This window comes from Bubalus bubalis, chromosome 14 (genome assembly GCF_019923935.1).
Source record: "Bubalus bubalis isolate 160015118507 breed Murrah chromosome 14, NDDB_SH_1, whole genome shotgun sequence".
NCBI lineage: Eukaryota > Metazoa > Chordata > Mammalia > Artiodactyla > Bovidae > Bubalus > Bubalus bubalis.
The window spans coordinates 81,631,849-81,648,813 of record NC_059170.1 but is presented as its reverse complement, the minus strand read 5'-3'; the positions used below and the strand labels follow the sequence as shown (position 1 = coordinate 81,648,813).

The 16,965-nt window shown below is 40.2% G+C and overlaps 1 protein-coding gene across 9 annotated transcripts in view; it reads left to right on the top strand.

Moving 5' to 3' along the window:
- PLCB4 (phospholipase C beta 4) overlaps positions 1–16,965 on the top strand; it is a 480,542-nt gene that overhangs the window by 68,778 nt on the left and 394,799 nt on the right. For all 9 annotated transcript variants that reach the window (XM_044928306.2, XM_025264595.3, XM_044928310.2 and 6 more), the window contains exon 2: positions 13,782–13,893. The gene's annotated coding sequence lies outside the window, so the exon portion shown is untranslated. The remainder of the gene's footprint in view (positions 1–13,781; positions 13,894–16,965) is intronic.

Sequence of the window (16,965 nt, the reverse complement as noted above, 5' to 3'; positions counted from 1 at the left end):
TTTGGAAAACTCAGCAGTGGCCCCAGGACTGGAAAAGGTCAGTTTTCATTCCAATCCCAAAGAAAGGCAATGCCTAAGAATGCTCCAACTACTGCACAATTGCACTCATCCCACACGCTCTCAAAGTAATGCTCAAAATTTTCCAGGCTTCAACAGTACATGAACTGTGAGCTTTCAGATGTTCAATCTTAATTTAGAAAATGCAGAGGAAGCAGAGATCAAATTGCCAACATTCGTCGAATCAACAAAAAAGCAAGAGAGTTCCAGAAAAACATCTATTTCTGCTTTATTGACTATGCCAAAGCCTTTGACTGTGTGGATCACAACAAAGTGTGGAAAATTCTTCAAGAGATGGAAATACCAGAACACCTTACCTTCTTCCTGATAAATCTGTATGGAGGTCAAGAATCTACAGTATAAACTGGACATGGAACAACAGACTGGTTCCAAATTGAGAAAAGAGTACATCAAGGCTGTATACTGTCACCCTGCTTATTTAACTTATCTGCAGAGTATCATGCAAAATGCTGGTCTGGATGAAGTACAAGCTGAAATCAAGATTGTGGGGAGAAATATCAATAATCTCAGATATGCAGATGACACCACCCTTATGGCAGAAAGTGAAGAAGAATTAAAGAGCCTCTTGATGAAAGTGAAAGAGGAGATACAAAAAGCTGGCTTAAAACTCAACATTCAAAAAACTGAGATCATGGCATCCAGTTCCATCACTTCCTGGCATATAGATGGGGAAACAATGTAAATAGTGGCTGATTTTATTTTTTTTTGGCTCCAAAATCACTGCAGATGGTGACTGCAGCCATGAAGTTAAAGGACGCTTGCTCCTTGAAAGAAAAGCTATGACAAACCTAGACAACATGTTAAAAAGCAGAGACATTACTTTGCCAACTAAGGTCCATCTAGTTAAAGCTATGGTTTTTCCAGTAGTCATGTATGGATGTGAGAGTTGGACTATAAAGAAAGTTGAGCATCTGTGGTGTTGGAAAATACTCTTGAGAGTCCCTTGGACTGCAAGGAGATCCAACCAGTCAGTCGTAAAGGAGATCAATCCTGGGTGTTCGTTGGAAGGACTGATGTTGAAGCTGAAACTCCAATACTTTGGCCACCTAATGCAAAGAACTGACTCATTGGAAAAGACCCTGATGGTGGGAAAGATTGAAGGCAGGAGGAGAAGGGGGTGTCAGAGGATGAGATGGTTGATGGCATCACTGACTCAATGAACATGAATTTGTGCAAGCTCCAGGAGCTGGTGATGGACAGGGAGGCCTGGCGTGCTGTGGTCCATGGGGTCGCAAAGAGTTGGATATGACTGAGTGACTGAACTGACTGATACTGATAACTGATTGTTCTACTACCTGCAAAAGAACAATCACTATAACTTAGTGTTATATATCCCATTAGCATCTATTGTATATTTTTATAAAATTGGGATCATATTGGTCATTTTATCCTGTTTACTCTTAACTTTTGTATTGCGATCACTTTGAGCGTAATTTTGTATTAAACATTGCTGTAATGTTTGTATACTTTTAAATCACAAAGAAATATAACATCTCAGGAATATTCTGTTACTGGATATTTAGGTATTTTTGTTCCATTGCTTTAAAATCATTTCTGTTCCTCTTCAAGATGTGGATATATACAGATTGTTATGTTGTAGTGTATTTCTTTAAAAAAAAAAAAGTATGTGATCAATAAGGTGAGTACTCTGATTTAAATGTGTAATATTTCAGGCATTAGAAGTAGGAAGATTAATTTTGAGTAGTGTTATATCATAAAGCCATTTAAAAACCAGATGCATTGAAGGAAAGGCCCAGTTTTGCTTGCTTTAATGTTGGCCCAGGTTTGGAGACTAAAGCATTTACAGACCATTAGCTGTAATACTTCACTCTTGAGACCACTTGTTATAATGAACTGTCAATTATTGTGCATCTAAGTGTAGTTAAAGGGGCTGTTGTGCTTGCAGTTTAAAAGCCAGTGTTTATAAATGTGAAGGAATTGGATTATAAATGTGGTGGTTCAATGAGCCACAACTGCGTCATGCCCTGTCTGGATGCACTGGAAGATTGTGTTCATTTGAAAATAAGAAGCAATGGAAATATAGTGCACTTGAGCATATGGCTATATGATTTTTATGTTCCTTATGATATGTCTTGGGAAAAGGTTTTAATCAGGTTGTAAATCAGTATTTCTGTATTAAGCATGCAATAAATTGCTTTCAGCCCATAGTATGGAGTGAGAAAGATGGAAATTGGAAATATTTAAATGTACTTTTTCTTTACAAGTGACTTAATAAAGCTAGTCTCTCATAATATATGTTCTGTATTACCTGTTTGTAATTGTTTCTTAACAATGTTTGTTTTTTGAAATCTGTGCACTTTAAAAATAGTTAACTCTAGTTTTAAAAATTAGTATGGCATAACTAGATTACTGTTCACCTTTTTTTGTAGTTAAGTTGCCCTTTGCTTTGAGTGTATAAATTCTAAATGATCATGCTGTTAAGAAACTCTTGAAAATGTTCTATTTTTCTTTTTTGACATTTCAAGTGTTTAATTGTATGCTGTTCTGAAAGGTCGATATTTGTTATGTGAAAAGTTTCCCTTGAATTTTGTTTCTTTCTTTTTACCTTTTTAACACAAAAGTGGTACCTCCTTTCTGAAATAAAACAATAGAGGTGAGTAAAAACTAACAACTTTATTCAATTCCACTCTCTCTCTTCAGTCTCACATTCTACCCTAGAGGTGATTGTCATTAGCAGTTTGGTGAGTTTTCTTCCAGAGTTTTCATCTTAAGTTTTCACAAAGGTAGGTAGGTAGGTAGATGATTATAAACAGATGATGTACAGGTTACTCTATATAATCACCCATTTCTTTCAAATAGTGTACAGAAAGCAATCTAAAAGCAATCTACAATCTATGTATGTGTTGCCATCATCTAGATAGAATAGAGGTCGGTACACTTTTACTGAAAAAGGCCAGGAGGTATTTTCGACTGTGGGCTCCATACTTTTATTGCAACTCTTCTGGGTTGGGAAGATCCCCTGGAGAATGGAATGGCTACCCATTCCTGTTTTCTGGCCTGAAGAATTCCGTGGTCTGTATAGTCCATGGGGTTGCAAAGAGTTGGACATGACTGAGTGACTTTCACTTTCACTTCAGTGTTGTAGCACAGAAGAGTTGCAAGACAGTACCTCAGTTGTATAGGTGTGGCTGTGTCCTAGTAAAACTGTATGCCTGAATGCCAAAAGCTGAATTTCATATTATTATCATGTAAAAATATTATCTTTAAAAAATTTTTTTCCCCAACCATTTAAAAGCGTAACAACCAATCATAGCTCTCTAAAAAGCAGATGGATGGTTGGCCAGATTGGTCCGTGGGCTATACTTTGCCAACCTTTAGTGTAGAGTAAAAAAAAAATTACAAAATTTGCCTGTTTTTTTCAGAGTTAAATATCATTGTGATATAAATGAAGGCAAATAAACCAAGAAAACGCTTCTTTTACTGAATACTCATCGGACACTTTACAGATACTGAATGAGAAATAGTCAAGTCTGCTCTTAACCCTTCTTCTCTCACTTGCTGAGGTGGGGGCTCAAGTGCTAGAGAGTTAAAGGGGTTTCTGGTGTTATGAGCAGTTCACAAACTCCCTCAGCAGTTCCCTAGGGAGAAGTAGCCACAGGATTACTATAAGCTTCTGTTTCATGTGGCAACCTGTACTTACATGCATCATCTTTTTATATGGACTTGTTTTGCAGTATTAGTTGACAAAGTATCATCTTTGTAATTGACAATTTTTTATACACCTTACAGTGAATTCGTAAAAGTATATTAGTTATAAAGTTTTGTATTACTTGGAAGAGTGTAAAATAGAAAGATTGAAGGTTGCCCAGAAAATATGTTACCTTAAACCTTTCCGAATAGAGGCTTTATAGTGTTAAGGCCGTCCCATTAATTTATATCAAGGGATGCTCTCCGAATGCCTCTGATACTCTTGATTTGATCCATTTACCAGGTGTGTCTCTTGATGGCAAGTCTGCTTTCGGATCATTGAGAACATTGTGATCCACTTTTGCTGCCTTCTGGAGTAATTGCTAGGTTTAAAATTATACAATAAAACAATAGGACACCTATTGTGATACCTGTAAAATGGTTATTTTCCACCAAAAGTGCAAAATACAATATATAATTCATAAAACTAAAAACTTCTTATCATGAAATAAGGCACACGTGATTAAGGGTTATACTATCTGATTTTATATGCTTGGTACATGATTTAATGAAAGTGTGTGTGATAAGAAGTAAAAATCAATTTATTGTGTTTTTTAAATTTTTGAACCACTTGTCCCATATTTCATTTAGTTCATCTGAAGTGGAGGGTAAAACTGTTTCTTTTTTTTTTTTATTGTCTAATTTGGCAGTTTAGGGAATGAAGGATATTCTTATTAGATAACAAGTGTCAAAATACACACACATACAAACATTCACACAGATGCTCACAAGAGTGTATGAACTTTTCTTTTTTTTTGAAGTAGTTCTTCATATAAAAGTGAGAAACTATACATTGGTGTAAAGAAGAACACTGAAGTATGTGTATTTTTACTACCCAGCCATAACCACTGTTAATGATTTTGGGAATACTTTTCAATATCTTGTGTCTCTCTCTGTAAATATATAGAAATACTTATATTTGTTTCTTAGGTCATATTTGTTACTTATCTACCCTGTGCCTGACACAGTAGGAGGCATTGTGGACACAGAGGTGAAGAGAACAATCCCTTCCTTTCCTGAAATTTACTTTGTTTTGGTTGGGGGAGACAGGCCAGAACCAACAGGTCACTATATATCTGATTATGCTGGGTACTTGAATAAATTAAGAACAGGAAGAGAGATAAAGAGGGTCTAGGGTATGTGTGTGTAAGGGTCATAGTAAAGGACATACTATCCATGCACTTCGGTAACTTGTATTTTTAAACTTTAAAAATGTAGCAGGAATATATACTGTGTCAGCAAACATACTTGGACTTCCCTGGTGGCTCAGACAGTAAAGAATGAGGGCCGTGAGTGGCGATGAGGGATTCCCTGGTTCGACCCTCAGGAGAGAAGATTCCTGGGAGAGGGGTATGGCTGCCCAGTACCTTGGAGAACTCCATGGACAGAGGAGCCTGGAGGGCTGCAGTCCACGAGGTCGCAGACTTGGACATAACTGAGCGACTGACACTTTCACCTTTTCACTTTAAACATATTGTAAATAAGTATTATTCTGAATGGCATACTCTACTGATATGAATGAATGAGGATTTTGTAACTAGTTATCCAATATTATAAAACAAGTCTTGCATTAAAAAAAAAATTGCTTCTGTGAGCAAGGCTATAAGGAATATTATTCCCTAAAGGTAGGCTATTTTGCACACTCATAGAACTCTTAGGATAAATTCCCAACAGCAGAATTATCAGGTCAAAGAGTAGTCTTTTGTTAGGAGTTTGGTTATGTGCCCAATGTGATTAAAAATATTACACAGCTCTTTCATAATTCAGTTTGTTTTCCTTTCCTTTTCATTCTTCCCTCTTCATTTTCAAAGTTTCAGATCTAAGCAAAAATTAATAGTATTCTCCCAATTTAAAGAGCTTGTATTGTGATAACATGCTACTTTAATGGTGAATTTTTTGTTTCTGAAATCAGATTCTTATTGTAAGTGAGAGGCTTAGGGCACTTGTAATTGCATCATTGCACAAGTCAACAAAGTGCTGTTTATAGCTTACAAAGTTGGTATGAAACAAAGAAAAAAGACATTAAGCACAACACACCAGCAGCTTTGAAAATGCAGGAGGGTCAGAGCAAGTTTCAACGTGTCATTTCATTTGCTTTTTGTTAAGGTCTGAAGAAAGTCTAAGAATATGGAACCGCATTACAAAAGAAGCATTCAGTCTTAAGAGAAAATCATTTTATTTTTTTCAACACGCCTTGGGACTAGAGTTCTTTTGTTTTTGTTTTTTAATCCCAGCATAATAAAATAAAAGTCGTTACCGCAGATGAAGATTTCTGACTGACTGCCGCCCTCGCTGGTCTCTCTCAGGTGGCCGTCTGTGTGACATTCGTGCTGACGGTACCGGCACTCACCTGCACAGCATCTGCTTTGTGCCAAGTGCTGCGTTCCCTCAGCTTAAGGCTGGCAGAGGGATTCTTTTCTGTTCTCTCTGTCTCTTTCTTTTTTTGCGTATTAATTTTATTGGTATATATTTTGTTAGTTTCAGGTGATTAAGTTATATACATGTATATTCATTCTTTTTCAGACTCTTTTCCCATACAGGTTATTAAAGAATGATTGAGCTATACAGGAGGTCCTTTTGGTTATCTATTTTATATGTAGTAGTACGTGTGTGTGTTAATCCCAAGCTCCTAATTGACCCCTCTCCCCTATGTTTCCCCTATGGTAACCATACATTTGTTTTCAAAATCTATGAGTTTGTTTCTGTTTTGTAAATAAGCTCATTTATATCGTTTTTAAAAAATCAGATTCTCCATATGAGTGATATCATGTGGTATTTGTCAGGGGGATTATTTTCCACAAGATAAAGTAGACATTTTAACACCAAGGTACTAGAAGGTTAGTCGCTCTAAATAACCCATTTCAGAAACTGTAGGCTGGCGTAGAAGGGCTGTGTTGGAGCAGCACTTCTCAGACTCTGTGCTTGAAGTCACCTGTATTTTAACCCGAATGCTAAAATGCATTTTTTGATTCAGCAAGTGCAGGCTGGAGCCTGAGACTGCATTTCTAACAAGCTCCCAGGGAATGCTGATGCTTCTGACCCATTCCTCACACCTTGAGTAGCAAGGTGTTTAAAGACGCTGGCTCCGAGTCTGCTGTTAGCCTGTGGGGACAGTGTGGTCCAGCGGGCCAGCAGCCCAGCTCTGCTGGCCACACCAGCTGCTAGCGGCTGTGGCTGGGGGCTGCCCCACCTCCTGACATGTTCTTCCTGTACTTCTTTGTCTATGCTGCCATCCCCAGAGTCACCCCTGCAATGAGATTATGGATGATCTAGATTTTTTTCTTCTTTTCTTGTATCTTCTAAGTTTTCCTGAGAGATCATGTGTGCATGTGCTTAGTCGCTCAGTCGTGTCCGACTCTCTGTGACCCCATGGACTGTAGCCCTCCAGGCTCCTCTGTCCATGGGATTGTCCAGTCAAGAATACTGGAGTGGGTTACCATGCCCTCCTCCAGGGCATCTTCCCAACCCAGGGATCGAACCCAGGTCTCCTGCATTGCAGGCAGTTTCTTTATCATCTGAGCCACCAGGGAAGCACATCAGAGATCATATATTAATTCTATAATTAGAAAAAAAGTGAATAAATTAATTTTTTAACTAGACATCCCCTCCCCCAAATCGCCGTTGATGGTTGTCCTTAGGTAACTTTTGCTTCATCTGGTCTCTTTGAAGATCTTTGAGGGTAGGTCTTTGAGGGGATTTTTAGAGTAAAGCATCTGCCTACAATGTGGGAGACCAGGGTTCAATCCCTGGGTTGGGAAGATCCCCTGGAGAAGGAAATGGCAACCCATTCCAGCACTCTTGCCTGGAAAATCCCATGGACGGAAGAGCCTGGTAGGCTACAGTCCATGGGGTCACAAAGAGTCGGACATGACTGAGCGACTTTCTTCTTCTTCTTCTTAGAGTAAACACTTTAGGTTTACCTTTAAAAAACATTTGTGGTAAAAGAGTCACCCTTTAACCATTTTAAATGTACAGTTCAGTGGCATTAACTATATTCCCACTGTTGTGCAACCATCCCCATCATTCACCTCCAGAACTTTTTGGTTTTGCGAAACTAAAACTGTAACCATTAAACTAAGTTCTAATGTCTCCGTCCTGTCAGTCCCCTGGCCACAACTGTTCTGTTTTCTGTCTATGAAATGGACTACTCTAGGGGCCTCGTATAAATGGAATCATATTATATTTGTTCTTTTGTGACTGGCTTGTTTTACTTACCATGATATCCTCAAGGTTCACCCATGCTGAAGCATTTGATAGTATTTCCCTCTTTTTTAAGGCTGAATATTATTCCATTTTTTGTGTGGACTGCATCTTATCTGTCTGTTCATCCATGGACAGACACTTGGCTGGCTGTTGGGAGTGTGTGCTGTGAACATAGATGAGCAGATAGCTCTTTGAGTCCTGCTTTAGCGCTGACCTTTTTTTTTTTTTTTCCCACCTTCCAGCGCCTGCATCTGTCTTCCCACCTGAGTGAGAGCTTTGTCTGGCCATGTGCTCTGCCCATGTATGGGCTGTAAAGTCAGTGCCCCCCACCCTCCCACTGAAAGTAGGGTTCTATATGCACGTGCCCTCACTCCCTTGCCTCTCGGGTGGAAAAACTGCAGAGGTATGTCCCCATCATCTCCTGGTGTTCCTTGGTGGTGTTGGACCCCAGGTGTCTGCCTTGCTGACTTGTTGATGTTCCGTCCTGCACTGGCCTCCTTCCTTGGCTCAGTCCCGCACTCTCCTACTCTTGCTTCCTGGGACTACTTCCCTAGGAAATTGTTATTGGTTAGTGGCTAAGTCATGTCCGACTTTTTGGATTGTAGCCTGTCAGGCTCCTCTGTCTGTGTAATTCTCCAGGCAATAGTACTGGAGTGGGTTGCCATTTTCTTCTCTAGGGGATCTTCCTGACCCAGGGATCGAATCCACATCTCCCACATTGCAGGCAGATTCTTGATCACGGAGGCACCATAGAAGCCCCTCCAGTAAATAATTCTTATCAAATCCTTGTGCCTTAGAGGAAACGCAAATTAAAGGACACTAGGGAGAGACCCTGTGCACACCTCGTGATGCTCTGTTGCCGGAGGCAACGCTGAGATTCGGGGATTTGAGGTGGATTCTGAGCTGTGTCTGCTAGTTTCTTACCCCATCCGGCTTGATGTTCAAGAAGGAAGTTAAACCTGTTCACACCACATTTGAACCTTGTTGCTATCACATGTTAAACATAAAATATATCTCCAAAGCTCTCTGTTAGCCTCCTTACAATCTCAACAAGATATTCTGTTAATTACCATACATAGAAGTAGATCCAAAGAAAGGAAAACAGTTCTACATGCAAGTAGATTTCTTGTCTGTTGAGATAGTTGTTTTCTATATATAGATGCTTGTTTCTTGCTTCTGCTCCCATGTTTAGCCTCTGGGGTTCTTCTTGGTTGTATCTAGTTTATTGTTTTTGGCTCATTTGGACATTCTCTGTGTATTGTATTTTTAATATAAAATTATGTATTTAGCAACAAGCTTGGAAACAGATTAAGTTTCTGGTACTAGAATTGCTGCTCAAAATGACAAAGTGCAGCCAGGAGTGTGAGTCATTCCAAGCCCTGCTTATTCGTTGGGGATTCCAGCGTCTAGTGAGCTGTGAGCTTGCTTTGACTTGGGCCTTATTAATGTTGTACCGCATTAGAGCATTTATAGGCCAATCTTATTTAGGCAGCTACCTTAAAACTACAGAGAGTGAGACCAATACTTGGGATTGCAGAGGGAAACTGCACCTTTTTGAAGACTGCAGCTACCTAGCCCCCACCTCAAATCGACAATTAATCCTTAAACATCTGTGTGGGTTTGGTGGGAGGAAGATGCATGCATACTTCAGAACATCTGCTTGAATCCTCCTTTTTTTGAGCTTAAAAGATAAATTACTTGAATTGACGTGTTGTCTAGCCAGTTTCTAGCACACAAATAACTTTCCAAGTAGGAAGTAGTTTCAGCTACAGAAAGTAGATGGCATTGTCACTGCAAGGTTTCTCCTTAAAGTCATTGAAAGAGTCTCCCAGCGGATATGTTCTGTTTGGGTTGTTTTCCCAGGAAACCCATGAGCGATGTTTGCACACCACAGCACAGTTCCCTAGGTCAGGAGCAAACTTACCTGATCTTACATGTTGGAGATTTGACATCTTCTGTGATGACTTGACACAGTGACAGCTATTTGGAAAGAAATCTTTTTCTTAGTGAGATAAATTCAGGCTGTGGTCATGTCAGCAAGAAATTAACATAAGGCCCGAGTAAAGTGAACTAGTTTCTCTGTGTTAACACAGAACGTTATATTCATTATGCCCATCAAAACATAGGAGGACTAATTGAGACTGAAAAAATAAAGTCAGCTCCTCTCTGAGGGTTTCCTGGCAGGGCAGCTCACCCACTCTAAGCCTCTTGTCTTCACTGTGGGCCTCTGGGCTGGCACAGAACAGCATCCTGTAAAATTACATTAAATTAGAGAACACTGGGGCAGTATTAATAGCATGTTTTGACATTTTTTCATGGCTCAAAGAGCAATAACTGATTATCTGCTATAAGCTGTGCACTGGAGATACCTAGGAATGAGCAATTCTTTCTGTCTATATTAATCTTTCTATCCATCTGTTGACCAATCATTTGATGTATCAAGCAATCAACTAAATGATCTATGGATCTTCTTTCCTTTCTGCCTGTCAGCCCTCCCACCTATTCTGACCTCTCTTCTTCCAAATTAAGATCTAAACAGGACTTCCTTGGTGGTGCAGTGGTTAAGACTTTGCCTTACAATGCAGGGGTTGCGCATTTGGTCCCTGGTGATCCTGGTCAAGGAACTAAGATCCCACATACCTCACTCCCCAAAAAACAAAAAACATAAAACAGAGACAATATTGTAACAAATTCAATAAAAACTCAAAATGGTCCACATCCCCCCCAACCCCCCCAAAAAAAAATTTAAGCAAAGCTAGAATCAGACAGTCTCCCAGCAGTTGAGCTCTGAATTCTAATCTTACCTTGGTGGCCCAGAACTTCTGCATCTGTTAAAGGAAGGGCTGAGTGCAGTTGGCAGTTTCTGGCACTTGTAGCTCCTGGATCAGAGCGCCTCTGTTTCGGTCCTGGCTTTATCCCTTCCTGTCTTTGTGACCTTGGGCAGAGTATTTAATATCACAGTGCCTCAGTTTCCTCATCTGTGAAATTAGGGTCATCATTTTACCCACCAGCTGTTTGGAAGCTCAGATGAGGTGATCTCTGTAAATTGCTTAGAACAGTGTGTGGTGCACATTAAGTGACCAGTATTCACCTGGCTATCATTGCTACCCTGATCTCTATTATTTGTGGACCATAGATGCTTGACCTGCCAGTTAGCTATCCCAGTTTTCTTCCTCCATCCATCTTCACAAGGCTCATAGTCTAGTACTGAGACAAGCATGATTACCTGGTGAAAATAGAAGATAACATGTAACTGGGTATCAGAGGATGAGAAGGGGTTTGCCAGGGAGAGGATGCAGGAGCCATCATAGGCAGAACTGTGTTAGAATGCAGGAGAGAGCTCAGCACGCTTGGTGTACGGCAGTCTATTGTGGCTGGCGTCGAGGATGCTTGTGGGATGATGGAGGTGATGAATGGAGATGAGATCCTGCATCAATATACAGATGGACACCTGGTGCCTCCCAAGACTCCGGCTCTTCAGCACAGTGACTCCCACCGTGGGGGACTAGGCACCCGCGATTCCCCAAAAGTGGGCCCTGAGTTTCGGACCGGCCGTGAGGGACTCATGGATGCATTGTGAAACCCTCACCATTTTCTCCTCAGGACGCGTGCTTCCCCTTTTCTTAATATTGGTATTATTTAACCTTAGGACTCACTTATCCATTGGCCGTGTGTTGGGGGATAAGGTGGCCCAGTTTTTATGCTTCTGATTGAATAGCTAAGCAGCTCATCCTAGCACAGAGAGCTCCACGGTGGGTATTGTGAGGCTTCAGGCCTGGGGTTGCTTCTAACCAATAGTGGGACCTTAAAAGGCACTTTCCTTCTCTAGGTCATGTTTCTTTATCTAGGAGATAAGAGAAGTGGTTTGGGGGTTCTTAGGCACCCCTTTGGGAGTTTGGTGAAGCTTCTAGGAACCCCTTCAAGTTTTTAAATGCCTCATATAAAATACACAGAACTACAAAAGAAACTGTTTCATTGAAAGGAAGATATAAAAATAGTAAATAAATTTGGGGTATGATAATATATGTACATCTTATTAACACATTCATAGCTACTATAAGTTCAAATTATTGATGAGCACAAATGACATTTTGCATTATCTGCAGTAAAAATACCTGGAATTTACATTGAAAACCAACTCACAGGTGCTGTTAATACCAGTGTGGTTTGTGATTTATATTTGTGATTAGAGGAAATGTCATACTTCAGTTAGAGGCTAGTGAAAATAATTATGTAATTATTTTTCCCATCCAAATTTATGGAACCTCGGATTGCACCTTTGGACCATGTATTGGTGATCCACGGAACTCAGGTTACCAATCCTTGGACTTCTAGGATGTTCTTTAGCTGATTCTTTGGCTATCAAATGATGTGGTAATCTTCATAATACTCAATTTCCAAATAAGTGAAAAATGTTAAAATTTCCACTTAATTCATAAAGCTCCTGTCATTTGTTATGCTAAGAACCCAGGTGCTTGGGGAGGTACAGGAGGGGCTTTTATCTGCGGTGTTGACTGCACTGGCGTCTGGTTCAGCATTGCTCGTGGCAGTTGCTCAAGGCGCTCAGTAACGGCAGCTGTGGACGTGTAGGCCACGCAGCTGGTCTCAGGCACTTAGTGACTCCTGAGCCATGGCTACCACGGGACGTGCAGGGATAGGGTCCCGTGCGCCTCCGGTCACACTGATCAGTTGATCAGTATATTAATATAACATTGTTAAAGAAAACCTCTTACTTAATATGTGTTGTTGATTCAGGACCCTGAACTCACGGCTCATAGCACTGCGACTCACGCCTGAGTGAAGCTCGTCTAATGCATCAGCGTCCCTAAGCTCAGGGACGCTAGGCAGCACGTCAGCACAACGCTCAGAGGCCGTTTTAAGCAGTGAGGTCACCAGTGAGAAGCACAAAACTGTGAAACGATGGCAGTAAATAGACTGGGAGGAATGCTTGTTTATGGTCCGAGAGCTGAATCAAGAAGGCAGAGCAGAGCCTTGTTTGACCTTAACTGGAGTCATGTGCCTTAGGGGCTCAGACTTTTTGCCTCTCTGCACATGTCCACCAAGAACCACTGAAGTGCTCCCTGTATATTTTTGTTTGGTTGTTTCTTTGTCTCTCTGAGTAGTGTGCAGGGTCTTAACTCCTTGACCAGGGGTTGCACCCCTGCCCTGCAGTGGAAGTGTGGAGTCCTACCACTGGACCTTCAGGGACTTCCCATACTGCCTGTGTTATTTTTGAATTTACACGTGAATTTTAGTGAGCAGGTGCCTTTGCAGTCCTGGGGATTGACTGTTTACACCAGTATTTCTTTCTGGACCTGAGGTCTAGTTGTGACGCTGCCATTCTGTGTATCTGATTTTGATTTAGTTATTTTATGAGTCTGGATCTCTGTTTTCTTCCTCATAAAACAAAGATGTGGGGAAAGATCAGTCGTGGTAGATTTTTTTTTTTAAATAGCAGAAATAACTTCATTTATGTAAAACCTCAGGTCGTTGGCTTCCTGCCTCCCCCACAGCTCTTCTCTTCTACCAGTTTTATCAAGAACATACAGAGAACCATTAGGCTAGATTTTCCTGTTAGTTAGATTTTCCCTTTTATTCATTTGACAAATATTTATTGAGCACAATTCTGGATGCTGTTCTTATACCAAATTCACTAAAAAAATGATTAGAACTATTTGTAAATGGCCTGCAAATCACTTTTATTTGTAATTCTTATTAAATAGGTTTTCATCTTTTGACCTCTCTTACTATCAAATGGTCCAAATAATCTTTCAAATTAACTGTTTTTTCAGATTCATCAGATTCACTGAGGAGCGCTATTCAGGCTTCACTCACCCTGGTCTGGGAATCCTTCATCTCTGAGATTAGAACCAAAAATACCCTCCTCGGTGGTCACTTCTGAAGGTAGGTCATTTGGAAAGCAGGGCCCACACCCACAAGCTAAACCCGTTTAAGGTGACACCCAGTATTTTCCTGGGCATCCCTCATTTTGGGGGTTGTGCTTAACTTCTCTACTACAAGGTAATCATGATGGGGATGCCTTTTCCTTCTGGTGAATTCATTTCAAAACCTATGTGTTCAAGAGTAGCAAAATAATGTAGGAGTATGTATTGACAATCTTGAAGTCCCCTTCTGCTAGTTTTAAAGAACATTATAATTTTTACATATGGCAGTTGATGTGTGATTTTTCTTAGTCTTCTGTGCATGGAAACTAAAAGCACAATTTGTTAAGATTATAACTAGTTCTTCAGAAGAGATTCATTCCTGTAAGAGGAAAGAAGGGCATTGCCAGTAGATTTGGATCGGTTGGTTTTCACCTAGGGAATGTACTTTAATCATGAGATCTTCAGATTTATCAGAACAGTGTTAATCTTTAGTGAGGGAATCCTTCATCTTTGGCATTTCTGTCCTTTAGAGGAAAAAAACAGGATTTTTCTCTGAAATGCCTTTTTAATTATGAAATGATGAGGTTGAATTATTTCTATTTCTGTACTAAGAACTGGCTTAAGGAAGGCATGGAGATGTGTGGTAGCTTCAGTTTTAATTTGATATGGATTATTTCATGTTGACAGTCATAGGTTTTTAATCAATCTGTTGATGTTCAGATGGTCGGGGCAAAAGGACATGGTCTGCAAGGGAACCCTATTCCAGCTGATACCTTGGTGGTTCCAGTGAGCTCTGCTTCTCATCACGCAGGCTCCATACATTCCCCTCCTCACTGGCTCTAGACTTGACCATGCAGCTCGCTTTGGTCAACAGGACATTACAGGATATAAGCACTGGCTTGGTGAACACTGGGACATTAGGCCTTGTCCTCTTGGAATGTTCCTTGGTGCTGTAGAAAAGCTTACCCAGGACTCTTAAATGATTGGCTCTGTGGCGAGAAACCCTGAAGGATGAGGCCATCTTGAATGTTCCAGCCCCAATCTACCTTCTAACTGAACGTTGCCTATGGAGTGACCTCACCTACACCATGTTGAATAAAACTGCTCAGCTGAGCCCAACCAATCCAGGGAATTGTAAGAAACAATCAATTATTGTTATCTTTAGTCACTGAGTTTTGCCGTGGTTAGTTGCATTGCAGTCGATAACAGAAATTATGCCCTACTTTAAAAAATGTGTCCAAAGGGATATTATTCTGTGAATGTTCATAGAAGACATTGTTCATTTCCTAATGCTGTGATGCTGTAATGCCACTAGAGGTACAGTGAGCAAGGGTAGGCATGTGTGTGTGCACGCGTGCGTGTGTATGTGTATGTGTGTGTGAACTAAAGTTGTGGGATCCTTTCGTCCACCATTGCAACTGAGTGTTATACATGCAATATTTTTATTTTCATGAAGGATATACCTGAAGAAGATACCTTGGAAAGTAATCACTCTCTTATTCATTCATGTTATGGAAGGTACTGAGAAGTGTAAAGCAAAGAGCTATCACCTAGAGTCCCACCACCCAGAGGCCAACTTTGGGAAGTTTTCATTTTGTAACAGCAATTAACATAGTAAAAAGCTTTCCTTGATTTTTCTTTGAAATTCAAGTATATAAATTATATCCATTGAGAGTGTAGATGTTCTAATATCCTTATACAAGTGGTTTTAAACACATGCTCAGATCTAAATTAGTATTTATAACTTGGCTTAAACTTATAATTGCTATAAGTCAATATCTAACTTTTTAGTAAGTGCCACTGTATAAATTTACTCTCTTCCTTCCTCTTCCCTCTTGACCTTGAAACTCAGATGAAATATCATAGAAAGCATGATTTCCTCCTTCATGTTGGAGGAAACTGGAAGGAAACTATCTTTGAGATAGTCTGCCCCAAGGATACAAAATTAGAGCTTTCCTCTGGGTTTGCATCCTCCCCCTTCTGTTTCCAGCACCCAGAATATTCTGAGTTCTTTGTGCTTAAGAGAAAAACTGGGAAGACTCCTTCATGATCCAAATAGTCCCTCTAAGAGGCTTATTGTACTCTCAGGTGTTCATTTCATTACAGATGGTGCATTTGTTATGAATATGCTAGGTAAGAAAGAAGCAAAAGAGTGTTTGAATGCCTTCTTATCATCTTCTTCCCTCTGTGCCCTTCTCTGATCCCTTCCGCCCTCCTTCCAAGCTTTTTGTTTGCTTGTTGTGTTTCCAAATATTAGTAAGTTGAGGTCTTGTTCACCTGTCAGACGTCTTGCCCATGACCTATGGTTGGGATGATTTTTTTCCATTATTTTAAATATGAGAGTTTGAAACATTAATGGCACTGCATACCTAGCACTGCATGTTTTTCCTCCTTAATAATCAGTTTATGGAAGTTTGAGATCTGGTGGCTTCTGCCACTGAGTAGGTAAGTCCTGCTGTAGGATGGAATAGAATAATTTTGAACTGCAAAATTTTAGATCATTATATTCTGTTTCATTTCAAGATGTTAAGGTAGGAAGGGGTTGTTGAAATGATATAGATAGTGCAACCCTACCATTCCTTTTTTTTTTTTTTTTTTCTGTTTAACGAAACCAAAGGTGAGGGCCATTCTTTAATTCATCACTTGATCACTGTTTATGGGATGCCCTAGGTTTGCCTCTCGGAGAAGGCAAGGCAACCCACTCCAGTGTTCTTGCCTGGAGAATCCCAGGGACGGGGGAGCCTGGTGGGCTGCCATCCATGGGGTCGCACAGAGTCGGACACGACTGAAGCGACTGAGCGGCGGCAGCAGCATGTTTGCCTCTCTCGGAGCTGCTGCTGGGTGTGGGAAGTAAGGAAGTGAAATGATTTGCTCAGTGACACAGATGGAGTTTTGGCAGCACCAGAACTTCAAAACAGGCCTCCATTTCTTTGAGGTGTTACTTTATAACAAATTTCCAGTCTTGATTTTTTTTTTTTTTAAAGTTGGTATTTCCTGTAATGGAGTAAGATGAGTCCATAGATGTTTATACAGGATTTATGAGTTTTAGAATAATTGACTATATGTATGTTGTCAAAGCTAGACAATTTGA